This window comes from Cricetulus griseus, chromosome 5 (assembly GCF_003668045.3).
Source record: "Cricetulus griseus strain 17A/GY chromosome 5, alternate assembly CriGri-PICRH-1.0, whole genome shotgun sequence".
Lineage (NCBI taxonomy): Eukaryota > Metazoa > Chordata > Mammalia > Rodentia > Cricetidae > Cricetulus > Cricetulus griseus.
This window is the reverse complement of record NC_048598.1, coordinates 58743128-58757720: the sequence shown is the minus strand read 5'-3', so window position 1 is coordinate 58757720 and position 14593 is coordinate 58743128.

Here is a 14593-nt window from a genome sequence, read left to right as displayed (position 1 = left end):
AGTCTGTAACTTGCTTTCAATAATGTAGCCATTTTCACAACATTCATTCAGGTCATTCATTCTAGTATGACCTGAAGAAGTTTCCATCTTTTAATGTCTTCTTTAATCTCTTTCTTTAGAATCTTGAGGTTGCTTTGCAGAGGTACCACACCTCTTTGTTGAGGTTTAGCCCTAGGTATCGTTTAAGCTATTGTGAATGGGATTTTCCCCTCTGATTTCTTTTTTGATTCATTCATTACTAATGTACAGAAAACTTGCTGATTTTGTACATTGATTTTATGCTGTGTTACATTTCTGAGAATTTTCTGGTGGTGTCTTTAGAGTCAAGTATAGGATTTTGTCATCTGTAATTGAATAAGAAGAGAGAGTGAGCAGATTGCCTCATTCTAGACTTTAGAGATAACACGCTGGGGTTTTCCCCATTTACTATGATTTTGGCTACAGGATTATCAGAGAAAGCCTTTATCATGCTGAAGTATGCCCCTTCTATTCCTAGTTTCTTTGGTGCTTTTCTCATAAAAGGCTGTTGAACCTTGTTGAAGGCTTTTCTGCATCAATTGAGATGATCATGTGACTTCTATCCATAAGGTTATTCATGTAATCACTCAGATTTGTTGATTTTGGTGTAAAGAACCAAACTCACATCCCTGGAATGTATCTAATTTGATCATGATTAAAATACATATTTTTAAAAATGTATTTTTTAAAAATGATTTTTAAAATACATATTTGTATCAGCTCTTTAAAATTTCCACATAATGTATTCTGATCAGTTCATCCTCTAGTCATTTTCCTACATCCTATAGACTCACTGAACCCTCTAACCCTCAACTTCAAGTCTTTTTTTAATGACCCATCAAGTCTACTTGTACCTTGACTTTTTTCTAATGACCCATCAAATCCACCTGTACCACTATTGGGAGTGGGAATATCCCCCTGGAGCATGGTCAATCTACCAGGGCCTACACACTGAAAGAAGACTCACTCTATGTTCATCAGGAAAAGTGATCTACAATATCCCTGGTTCATTGCATTTTCATCAGAGTTTAGTATCAGGGTGATGCTAGCTTTGGAGGATGAGTTTAGTAGGGTTTCTTGTCATTCTGTGTTATAAAAACATATTATGTTAAGCAAAATAAGACTCAAGAAGACAAAAATTATGTGTATTATCTGAGATGCAGACCCTACATTTAATTTTTTATGTGTGTGTGTGCGCGCGTGCGCGCGCGTGCGCCTGTGTGTGTGTGTGTGTGTGTGTGTGTGTGTGTGTGTGTGTGACTGTGTGTGTGTATGTGTGACTGTGTGTGTGTGAGTGAGAGGGGGGAATATGGAAAGAAAACTGAAACAGGAAGAAGAGATCTTAAGAGAGAGATTTAAAAGGTCAAACAGTGAGAGCAATGAAATACACATTCTGTGAATGCAAAGAGTGTATATTTAGAGAGATATAGGGGACCAGAACAAAGGGGACAGTGTGGGTAGGCAAGGACAGTTGGAAGAGTATGACTAAGAAGAAAGTACAGTTGACTTTGAGATGCTCAGCAGAAAAAGGCACCTGTGCCAAGCATGCTGCACTGAGCTTGATCCTCAGCACCTACAAGATGGAGAAAAAGAAACAACTCAGAACAGTTGTCCACTGACCTTCACACGCTCTACAGAACATAGGAACATACACACACACACACACATACACACACACACACACACACACACACACACACACACTAAATAAATAAATAAATAAACATTAAAAAGAAAATAAAAACAGGATTAAGAATAAGAGGATGACAAGTGAGCCTTAAAATACCATAATGAGCTTGGAAATAGTGGCACACACCTTTAATCCCAGCACTTGGGAGGCATAGGCTGGCAGATATCTGTGAGTTCAAGGCCAGCCTGGTCTATAGAGTGAGTTCCAGAACAGCCAGGGAGGTTATACAGAGAAAATGTGCCTCAAAGCAAACAAACAAACAAAAATGAAGCTTACTGCTTCATATACTAACTATAAAAATAAACAGAAAGGGGGATAACAAGATGGTTCAGTGGGTAATCGGGCTTTCCACCAAGCCTAAGTTTGTGAGTTCAGTCCCCAAGATCCATGTGGGAAGGAGAGAACTGATTCCCACAAGTTGTCCTCTGACTTTCAAATGCACACCCCCCCTAAACACACACACACACACACACACACACACACACACACACACAAATAATAAATAATAAATAAAATGAATAATCTGTCTTGTTTTGTTATTTAAACAAGGAATAAGAAAGTTTTTGTAATGAAGCTAGAGAAGCAAATAGATATATTCTTGAAGAATAAAATTCAGCTCCTGTAAACTTGTGTTTTACTCATAAAGACATGTCTTGCTTATGCTTTTTCCCCAGTATATTATGACTTTATCTAGAACCTTTTAAGTTTATCAACCTTTCATCTGCACTGTGTCTTTCAAACCTGACAATAACCTTTGTCGTCTCACCCTAAGATTCAGAGAAAATAAAAATGTTTTCAACACTGAATTATGATTTCTTACCTGCTTAGATTTTCCTTAAAATGATCTTTATTCCATCAATATATGGAAAACCCAAATGTACATAAAACTTAAAATTTGGCATGTTGACCTCTTTGACATTGATTAATCTGACAAGACATCTTATATATTATTACCAACTTATTTAAGCCACCTTTAAAGACAATGAGTAAACTTAAAAAATTAAACTTTTAGTACCCTTAATTGTATAGAACCTGGAAAACATAGATCTGTATTTGTGACTTTTGAGGTTAAAAAAAAAAAAAACTGTCTCTAAATCTCTTAGGCTGGACTTGGCAGTTCATGACAAATGGTAAGTGCATGTGTCTCTGGGAAAAATTTTAAATAAGACTCTCTTGCAAGTAGTCAGTAGAAATCCTAGGCCACTGTGTGGAGTGCAGATGCACAGAGAGATTTATTTGAATTCAATTCAAATATGGAATTGATTTTCATTCCAAGCAGTTCTCTGAAAGGTACATTGTGGCTTTATTCAGTTAAACCTGTTGTAGCCCTTGATCCTCTGGGATGCTAATGGACCTCCCCCAGCCTCAGTATATTGACTGAGCTTCTTTGGTAAAATGACTCTCAATCCCTTTCAGAAAACTAAGATTTACATAATGCAATATATGTTATGTATGTTAAAGCACACTGATTCCTGGAGGCAGGAGGGCAAATAATGTGCTGCCCTGGCTAACCCAAGGAAGACATTCATTCATATAAATTTCAGGACTGGTACAGAAGGCTAGTATGTTGACAGATGTTCTGAAGAATCTCTCCTGATAGTACAAATAATAGAAAATCATAGCCTCCAAACAAATGTGGATGCCTTCCTGTAACAGGCATGTAGCTTTCATCAAATCCTATGCCATGCTGATGGTCCCTGAAATATCATTGCCTCACTTGGCTGTGCTACAGTCCTGCTCAGCCACAGATCATGGATTTGCATCACCGTTAAGGTTAGCTTCACCAGAAAACCAAAACTATCTTCAGACACCATCATAGTTTGGCCATTGACAAAGCCTGGGCTTGTAGACAGATCTATGTACAAAAGTCAGCCTACCCCAGGTGGTTCTATGATGTCATGCTGTCCCAATATACCCAGCTGCCAATGAGTTCTATGCATACACCATCACAATGCTCTGCACTTTAGGGAGTCACTTTGGAACATGTTCATATTTCCAGTTGTCTGTATTCTGATAATAGATCAAATTACCAACATTTTCCTCCCAGTTTCTTATTCAACTTGTCTGCGGTGTTGGTATCTGACACTCAGATATGCATCAAGCATTCAGGGTTAGAAATGCCAACCTATATCCTCACCGTCCGTATGGCCAGCAGGAACTTGCTCTTTATGAATTCCAAAAGCCATCATGAGCCAGACCATTCAAGTCTTTCTTCAAAGAATAAGATTGTGAAAAGCTCGTGTAAGAAACAAAGTAAACACGGAGATGCAGAGAAGTTTCAGAGTCATCAATGTTTTATCTAAAGATAGTGGATATTTTGAGCATTTAGGCATTACTTTCAAGGTGAGATGGAGTGACTGGCTATTTCTATTTAATCCACACTATCTGATTTTTTGGACTTTCACAGAGATAATCTAGAACTTGAGTATCGGTGGACTAGGCCACTCAAACTGTCATTGTTACTACTCAGGTCACTTTTGTTACTCAGGTCCCACGGTTCCTCCTTTCTTGAATTAATCCATTATTTTTCTTAAGAACACCTTAAAGTCATTTTCATAGAAAAGTTTATGAAGCAGGAATAAGGAACAAGAAGTCAATGAGTCACTCTCAAGTTGTTTTTGATTCAGGTTGAAGTAAATTAGTCTTTTTATCATTGTCCTAAGCTGGCTGAGCATCTTACAATTGGTTGTTTTCAACTCCCTATTTCTTGGAAAACTTCTCTTTGCTGCATTCAGTTTGATTTGGTGGCATCTAGTATGAGTGACTTCATAATGCCTTGATTTTCTGGAGCTTAGTTCAGGAACTCAGTAAAAAACAACTTTCCATACATTTTATTTATTGTCTTTCACATTGTGTCAGGTAGATCTGTACACGCGGGCTATTGTAGAAATAAAATATGGGAGTCAAGGTTAACATAAAAACATTTTGATTTCTACCTTGCTGTCCTTTTGTGGTTCACCTGATCACAGGTTGTTATTGTGTGGTAAGTATATGCAAAGCATCCTATAGGAAGCCCTTTGGGAAAGATGAGAAGACTCTGCCCACTGTGCAACATCAGCATCAATTTGTAGCCTATGTGTGAGGCAGTTTGAGAGCCAGTAACCCATCTCCAAGAAGTGTTTGACATGAACGCACCTCTGACTTCAACACTACAGAACTCAAACTGGAACCACACCTAAACATGTTCCCAAACCCATTTGTTGTTTTTAGCCACTAAAGTCTATTTTGTTATGCAGCAATGAATCAACAAATATACATGGCACAAAGTCTTTGCAAACAGAGAAATTTTAATATATTGTAGTGAAATATTAAAATGTCCACTTTGAGTCAGGAACAAAACGAATCCTTATGTCACCAGGAGTTTTCAGTATCATAAATAATATCATAAATGAGTGTCACCAGTCTAAGAAAATGGTGTGAAAAGTTACAAATTGGTGCAATAGTTTGCATGAGTTTTCCCCCATGGTCTGTGTATTAAAAGCTTGGTTCCCAGTCCATGGTGCTGTTTGGAGGTAATAGGATTTGGGAGGAAAGGGGTAATAGGATCTTTAAGAGACAAGACCAAGTTGAATGCCTTCTGCTCATATACCTGGGAGGGTGTATTATAAACTTGGCCTCTGCTCTATCTCTTTGCTTCCCAGATTCTTCCATTTGTATCTCAGTATTATGCCTTGCCTCACCACAAGACCAAAGGCAAAAGGGCAAAGAGAGACAGGCAAATCATGAGGCAAAATAAATACATCCTCATGAATATATCAAGGGATTTTGCTTCATGTGTTATGTGTGTTCATGCTTGCAGGTGCAATGCACATGTATGTGGATAGAGTGGAGGTCACAGAACCTCAGGTGTCATTCTGCAGACACCATCCACGTTCTTTCTAAAGCAAGATCTCTCATTGGTCTAATGTTTGCCAAGTAGGCTAGCCTGACCTGCAGTAAGCCCCTGTTTCTGCTTCCCCAGCACTGCTCTTACAAGTACACACACCACATCTGTATATTATTAGAATGGTTAATTCTGATTTTCAACTTGATTAGATTAAGAGATGGCCAGGTGATTAATGAAGCACGCCTCCAAGTGTATCTCTTCTGTGCTTTCTAGAGGCGATTATATCATGAGAGTTCTAATGTGATGAGTGGATCTGCGCTTTGATTAATTCATAATATAATTTCACTATTAGGAGCTTTCAGAAAGCAAGAAGTGGCATCCAAATGGTCAGAAATGAGACTTGACATGGGCCCTTCACACTTTTTTTTCCTGGCCTCTTCTGCTGTACCCTCTGCTTCCTGCACAACATGCAGGGTTCCCTTGCTTTCTGCTCCCAACACCATTAATTTTCACTTCGCTGTGAAAGTTCTGAAGCCATAATGACCAACATAATAGATAATTCAAAAGAATTAACAGATAACTTGCTTTTCACTGGTGTCTTCTATGAAAAACAGAGAGCGGTGCTTCTGGTTTGGAGGGGAGAAATGAGGACCAGCATCACTCCAGAATGATGGAGCAGCCATCAGAACTCTACATCTGATGTTTCAATAGCACAAAAGGAAAGGGTGGCTTCTGAGGCTGTGTTTCCTTTGGGCACCTGCAGGCTTCACTTTTATGTGTCTCCACGTTTTCTGTGCTCCAGAAAATGATGTACAGATTCCCTCAGTAAGATCATTCATTACTTTGTATTAGTTTGATCCAGTCAGTAAGCTTGAAGTAAGAGCAGAACTCATGTGACTCTTCCGGAACATTGAAGTGTACTAGGTATTGATCTCATGCTGACTATGCGATTGTTCATGTAAATAAACATCAATTAGGGTGAATATTTATTATCTGTGATCTTTTCTATTATGGACTGTAACTCCATAAATTAAGATGAAAGATATTTAAAATAAACAGTGTTTATGTGATAGTTAGCAATTAGACAGGATCTGGAGCTCCCTGAGAGAGAGGGCTCTGGAGACAGCTGTGAAATGTTTATCTAGGTTAGATAACATAGATGCTTAGATAAATAGGTTAGATAATCTAATCCACATGGCTACCCTGTGGTTGATCATCTTGATTAGGTTAATGGACGTAGTGGTAATGCCTCACCATTGTGGGTAACATTGGTTCATAGTTCTGGAATCCCAGACTATATAAATGGAGAAGTGAGTTCAGCATGCATACACTGCTCTCTGATTTCTTTCTGATTGATTAGAATGCACTATGACCAGCCAGCCTTCTGTTCCTGCCACCATGCCTTCCCTACTTACCACTGTGTCTTCCCCACCGTGACAGACTGTGCCCCTCTGGAAATGTAAGTTAAAATAAATACCTCCTTCTCTGAGTTGCTATTGACAGGTTACTGTATCACAGAAACAGAAAAGAAACTAAGACAAGTCCTGATCCATTGAACTTTCGTGATGAAATCTAAAGCGGAGTAATGCCCATCTCAATCAATTATTTAACATTGTTAGAAAATGAAAAAAAAAAAAAACCTCTTTTTGTTCCAGTATGGAAAGAAAAACTAAAGAAAGGGAAAATGCATGTAGTTTAGGAAAGAAATAGCAAAACAGTCACCATCATTATGTTTATAGAAAAGTCACAAAAATGTTTAAAATAGAATCAAAACAATTTACTGAAGTGCCTACACACAAATTCAATATATAAATATATTTCTAGATAATGATATCTCTAATTGTAAGCAAGTTTTTCTTAGAATATCGTTTACCTTAGCGTCAAGATCCATCATAAGCTCCCGTGAGCAAGATATCAACACAGAAAACCTTAAACACTAAGAGAAATTACAGTCCTCTAAGTGAATGAGGTTTTCTATATTATGATCATCAGAACAGAAACAACACCAATTATCTCCAAACTGATCTATAAATTAAAGGAAATCCTACAACGTGCTTATAAATTGCTAAACTTGTTCTAAAACATATGTGAGAAGGTGATGGCTAAGAATGCTAAGTCCACAAAAGAAAAACAAAATTGGAGGAATTTTATTACCAGATATCAAAACTTTGTATAGAGCTATACTAATTAAGGCCATGTGGTGACACTGTAAGATAGACTAATAAATTATCGAAGTAGATAGAATCTGAAGGATTCTATTCATAGAAAGTCACTTGATTAATCTCAAAGATGACTATAACACAGCATGGAAAGAAGAGTCCTTTAGTCATTGATGCTGAGTCAAGCAGATATTCATATCGAAAAAGATTTAGGCTTGGCCCATTCCTCACTCCATATGCAAAAATCAATTCCAGAATGACTGTAAATCTAAATGTGATTAAATAAAGCACTAAAACTTCTGGAAGATAATGTGTTAGACTTCCTTTATAAGCTTGAAGCTGGCGAAGATTTACTTTGTTAGACATAAAAACAAAGTATAAAATAAATGAAAGATTGATTAATGAACTACATTAAAATTTAAAATATCTATTAGTTAAAATGTCATTATAGGAAATGGAAAAATAAGTAGCAGAGGAATTTACATACACATATAATATGTTTTACATATGTGCATATGTATGTATAACAGCTAGAATATATGAAGAACTGTTATAATTAAAGGATAAATAAGACAAAATAAAAATGAACAACCTGAATAGATAGTTTTTTTTTTATTAGTTTTGAGATAGGGCCTTACACTGAAGGCCTGGCTGGCCTGGAACTCACTATCCAAACCAGACAGGACTTAAAACACACAGAGCTCCCCCTGCCTCTGTCTCCTGAGTACTGGCTGAACAAATTACTTTAAAGAGAATGCACAAATGTCCAATGCAAGAAGAAAGTTGCTAATTTACTTTAAAATACTGAGACTGAAGCAGAGTGGCTTAGCACCATGTTAAATAGTTATAATAAAATGCACATTTAAAATTTAGAGACTATATAAAGTGTTGATCAAAGAATGACACAGTGAGAATCTTCATATAACATTAGGGATGTAAGTCAGTGCAGAAACTTCAAGTAAATCTCAGAGGATTTGCTCATTAATGGGAATAAAAGCATTCCCTATGATCCATTCATAACATTTTTTGTTTATTATTGGTCATGAACACAATAACACAACACTGTACAAGGAGGGTTAATTCAAAAAATCTATGTTAAAAAAAGAAACCGTATACTTTATGATCCCATATAAAGTTGATCATGAAGATAATCTTCCAATGGGAGGAAGGATTGTAGGAGCCAGAGGGATTGAGGACACCATGAGAACACAGCCCACAGAATCAACTAAGGAGGGCTCATAGAAGCTCAAAGAGACTGAAGCCACAATCACTGAGCCTGTGTAGGTCTGTGCTAGGTTGTCTACATGTGTGTTATAGTTGTGTACCTTGGTGTTCTTGTGGGACTCCTAATAATGGGAGCAAGGGCTGTCTCTGACTTTTTCACCTCCTCTTGGGACTCTCTTTCTCCTACTAATTGCCTCATGCAGACTTGATGAGGGTTTGTGTCTAGGGTTATTATAACTTGTTATGCCATGCTCAGTTAATATCCCTGGGAGTCCTACTCTTTTCTGAAAGAAACAGAGGAGTGGATCTGGAAAAGAGGAGAAGTGAGGGTACTAGGAAAAGTGAAGGGAAGGACAACTGTGGTCAGGATGTAATGTATGAGATAAGAATAAATTTTAAAAATGATTTTTAAAATGAAAATGATGATATTCCACATCTGATGCTATGTGGCATCCACTATATATATATATATATATATATATATATATATATATATATATTCATGAAAGATATTTCTTTGTATAAAGCAAATACCTGCTGTTCGGGCATTTTCAGAAATCTCCTTTTTAGTAAATCATATAATGAGAATTAAATCACTGGAACATAAAGACATTTGTGCAATGATGCCACTTGCAGCCTTTCTCATGATCAGAGAAATAGAAATACATGTCTCTTAGTAAGAAAATGTTAAGTAATAATATGTAAACATTATGGAATATTACACAAGTACTAATATAAAGTAGTTATACCATTTAACTTGAAAAATTGATTATATAGCAAGGCAAGATGTTGAAATTGAGGAAACTATACAGAATGCTATCATTTTCTATAAAAATCACTAAATATGTGTTTGAATATATATAGATAACAGTTCTATGTGTGTTTAATATGCTATTACTATTAAATCATCTTCAATAACTCATCTCTTCTTAGGTAGGAGGTGAGAATTGAAACACATAGCAGAACAATCAGCCAAATTTATTGCATATACAAATATATAAAATAGAAATAAAATATTAAAGGCATTTAAAGAAAGAGCAAATCACCAATTTGTTTTTGCTGCAAAGACCCACATTTTTAAAATTCAATTTATTTATTTATTTATTTATTTATTTATTTTATAGCCCAACTACAATTTCTCCTTCCTCCTCCCCTCCCCTCTGCTACTCCTCTTCTGTTTCTGTTCAGAAAGGGGAAGGCCTCTCATGGGTGTCAACAAAGCATGACATATCAAACTGAGTTAGGACTAAACTCTTCCCCTTGTATTAAGGCTGGACAAGGCAACCCAGTGTAAGAAAAATTTCCCAAAAGCCAGCCAAAGCATTAGAGACAGGCCCTATTCCCATGGCTAGGAGTCCCACAAGTAGACCAAGCTACACAACTGTCACAAATATGTTGAGGGCCTAGGTCAGTCCCATGCAGGTCCACTAGCTGTTGGTTCAGATTCTGTGAGCTCCTATTGCCCAAGTTAGTTGTTTCTGTGGGTTCCCTTATGATGATCTTGACAACCCCTTCACCACCACCCCTACCCACTCCTCTACCCCCACTCATGCAATCCTTCCTCCCTCTCTTCAACAGGATTCCCTGAGCTTGCCCCAGTGCTTGACTGAGGGTCTCTGCATCTGTTTCCCTTAGTTACTGAGTGAATGCTCTCTGATGACAATTGAGATAGTCTCTCTGATAGTCACCAGTTCAGGTTACCTATGCACTATTGCTAGGATTCTTAGCTGGGGTCATCCTTGTAGATTCATGGGAGTTTCCCTTGCACCAGGGCAAAACACCAAAACTTAATACAAAGAAAAACTACAGGATAATCGAGCTCTGAAAATCGATGTAAAACATTTGAAAATATTGATATATAGCCACATTTCCATACCCTAACAGTCCCCCAACCACATTTGGAAACCTCATGACCTACAGAACTTTAGAACCCTATGAGCGCTCCACAAGGAGCTGACCTGAACTGAAAACACCATGGAGCAAATTCACTTATGCTAAGACATCGGGGGCAAGAGGAAGGGCATCCTGGGCCCTGTTAACACAAGAGTGGGTTTGGCCACATCAGAGTATCACACATTGAAATCCACAAGCACTATATTTAACAAGCCATTACACCTGGAGGAAGACAGTAGCTGTGCTGGTGGGAATTATTCTGAAACTCCTAAGGGAACTGTGACCCTTGAGGATACCAGGGCAGAAATTTGAGCCAATAGGTAACTTGTCTGAACTCTGCTAAAATATTGCACACAATCCTGTCTGACCTTAAACCACAGACTCCAGCTGGAACTTGCCCCAAGGTTCATAAGACAACCTACAGAGAGAAGGGAAGCAACCCCATCTAAGCAAACAGGAGACACTATCTGATGCTATAATACCTATTGTTTCATATTTCTGCTTTTAAATCTTTATCTGTATTTACTAGGTTAATAAATTATCTGCAATTGAAAACTAATCAAGTAAAAAAAACAGCATAAGTACTAACTGTAAGAGTCTGTGGGTCTTATATACTTTCAAAGAATGAATTCAGCCTAAATTGGGTCTTACTGGAGGAAAAAAAAACAGCTAGAGGATATTGTGACCTCATAATCCCAAATTCCCAGATTTGCAAAGGCTAATGTGTGGTCTCTTGGTGCCAAGTCCATATTCTTAGAGATAATCCCTTAAACACTAAGTATCCATGGGTATGATCTTTGCTCTCAGAATAGTAGATATTAGACACAGAGTTCAGATTTTATTATCTAGTAAAGGAGATTTTTCTGTCTAATCACTTATAGCCCTATGTTTTCATAAAACAACTACTTTTACTTCAAAATGCCAGAAAGGATTTTGTTTTAGGACTACTTTAATTACTTTCAATAAAATATGTTCGCTGTTATAGAAAGTTTCCCTGCCCTTTTCTTATTTTGCTCATGATCAGCTGACACCAAATCCTTGCACTAAGTGCACTTCCAATTCTTTTGGGGTCTGTCAGCACAAAGCTGTATTTATCAAGGGACCTCTCTCTTTTCTAGTAATGGTCAACTTTTTGAGGAAAAGTGAGTGTTTGTCTTCTTAATCTTCGTTTTATCACACACACAGATCACTCACTGGGTGAAACTTAGTGTAAATATAGCCAATGCTGAGTAACACACTGCTGAAGGCTAGCTGGCACAAGTGAACCAGAGAAATTCACTTATTGTTATAATTTAATCCTTTACAGGATGAATTAAAAATAGGTGAGAGTAAAATCTTAGTATTGAAAGGTTCAGGCATTATGCTGGCCTGCCCCTGTTACCTGGTGGAATCCACTCAGGCAATACCCTGGTCAGCCCAAGGTTCCATGGGAAAGAAGTCTGCACGAAGGTGCAGAGGACCCCTTTAAAAGATAAGCCCCTGCCCCTTTACTCTCTCTCTCTCTCTCTCTCTCTCTCTCTCTCTCTCTCTCTCTCCCTGTTTCTCTCTGTGTGTGTCTGTCTGTCTCTGTGTGCTCTCCCGTCTCTGTTTCCCCGCTCTCTCTCTCTATGGCGACCGGCCATGGCGGTCAGCCATTACCCTGTTCCTCCTCTTAGTCTCCCCATTCTACCGGCCCTTATAATAAACTTATAGTCAACATGTCTGTCTCAGCAATTTCTCTTTTCTTCTTTTTAAACAAAACAGTAACATTTTGGCACCCAACGTGGGGCCTTGGGACTCCTCGGGAACCCCTCCCTCATCTTACAATCTTCCCCTCAAGTGACAGGACCTAAGAAAAAATTTTTTTCTAAACTCAACCTTGTCTTCTGCTCTGTCAACATCTTGCCAGGTCTAAGAGGTGCCAGGGAGTTCCATACAGCCTGGACTGCAATGAAACAACCAGCTTCCCCAGGACGTGGCAGCACCTCAACCTTCTCGGGTCCCCCAAAGATGGTCAACGCCCCCCACGTCAGCAGGAAGCAGTCTTAAGAATTCGACGCCCTTATTCCTTAACCTGCCATGTCTAAACACCCCACCTTTTTTTAATAATAAGTAGAGGTGGGAATGAAAGGTTCAGGCATTATGCTGGCCTGCCCCTGTTACCTGGTGGAATCCACTCAGGCAATACCCTGGTCAGCCCAAGGTTCCATGGGAAAGAAGTCTGCACGAAGGTGCAGAGGACCCCTTTAAAAGATAAGCCCCTGCCCCTTTACTCTCTCTCTCTCTCTCTCTCTCTCTCTCTCTCTCTCTCTCTCTCTCTCCCCTGTTTCTCTCTCTCTCTGTCTGTCTGTCTCTGTGTGCTCCCGTCTCTGTTTCCCTGCTCTCTCTCTCTATGGCGACCAGCCATGGCGGTCAGTCATTACCCTGTTCCTCCTCTTAGTCTCCCCATTCTGCCTTATAATAAACTTATAGTCTTAAGTCTGTCTCAAAATTTCTCTTTTCTTCTTTTTAAACAAAACAATATCAAGTATACTACAATATCTTTCTTTCATTTGTCTGTCTGATTGTTTGTCTGTAAGTCTATTGAGAAAGGGTCTTCTCTACATCTCTGTCTGTTCTGGAACTCACTATGTAGACCAGGCTGGCCTCAGATTGGCTACAATCTTCCCACCTTGGCTTCCTGAGTGCTGGGTTTATAGGTGTCTGCCATTTTCCTGAGACTTCGTTTACCTATAATGCAGAGATATTTACTCTAGGTACCACCACATAACCTGCTGATACGGACTTTTAAAAGCTCATTTCACCAGTTACCTTTGGTTTAAGACACTGCTGGGTGCCTGGAGGTATTTTGACAGCTATTCCTAATTAGTCAGTTTTCATTTTTAAAGGCATATTTTTTCTAATTTTAACAGCTCCAGGGTTGACAATAGCAAGTGCCTTAGAAATAAATTATAGGCTAAAAGCCTTGTTGGCCCATTTGCATTTAAGAGCCATTTGCTGGAATTATTAGGCTGGGTTACAGTAGATAGCAGAGGCATGGGCTGCTTAAGACTCTCATGGCCACTTTGACTTGGAAATGATTACTAAAGTAAGTGAGAGATTTTTCTCTAACAACAACATGAGCTGGAGATTTGCCTTATAGCTTTGCTGATCTGTCATCAAAAATACAGCTCCTATGTAACATCCCTGATGAGGACATACAACACAGGGAGACAGCCACACACTTTTGTCTTCATTTAGGAGAACTGCTAACTAGCAAGGCATCTGAGCTCCATATGAGCTGTTTCTATTCTCAATGTCCTTGGCTTGACAAAGAAAGTGTCTCATGATCTCTAAATCTTCACATGGGGCTGCTTGGACCAGCAACAATTTAGAGACAACCTGTTCTTTCCTGAGCAAGAGACGGTATTACTTTTCTCCAAATTCCATGCATACTTTTCCTTTACCCCATTCAATCACTTTACATTCTTCCATACACCAGTTGTCTCCAGTAACAGCCTCTACACTGGCTGTGTCTGCAACAGTTCTGAAGATTTCACAGCATCTATCAAATCCATCTTTCTTGACTGTTCAGTTACTGACAACATACATATGGAATCATCATGTCAAGTCAATTTGTTCTGGATTATTTGCTAAGTGAAATTAACCACCTGATAACATTACAAGATAATTTTTATCTCATTTGTTTTAGTTCTTTGAGAATTTCACACAATGTACTTTGAACATATTCAGTCTTTACCTCCACCTTTAACTCCAAACACATCTTCCTTCCTTACCCACCCAACTTTGTGTCCTCTCAAAAAA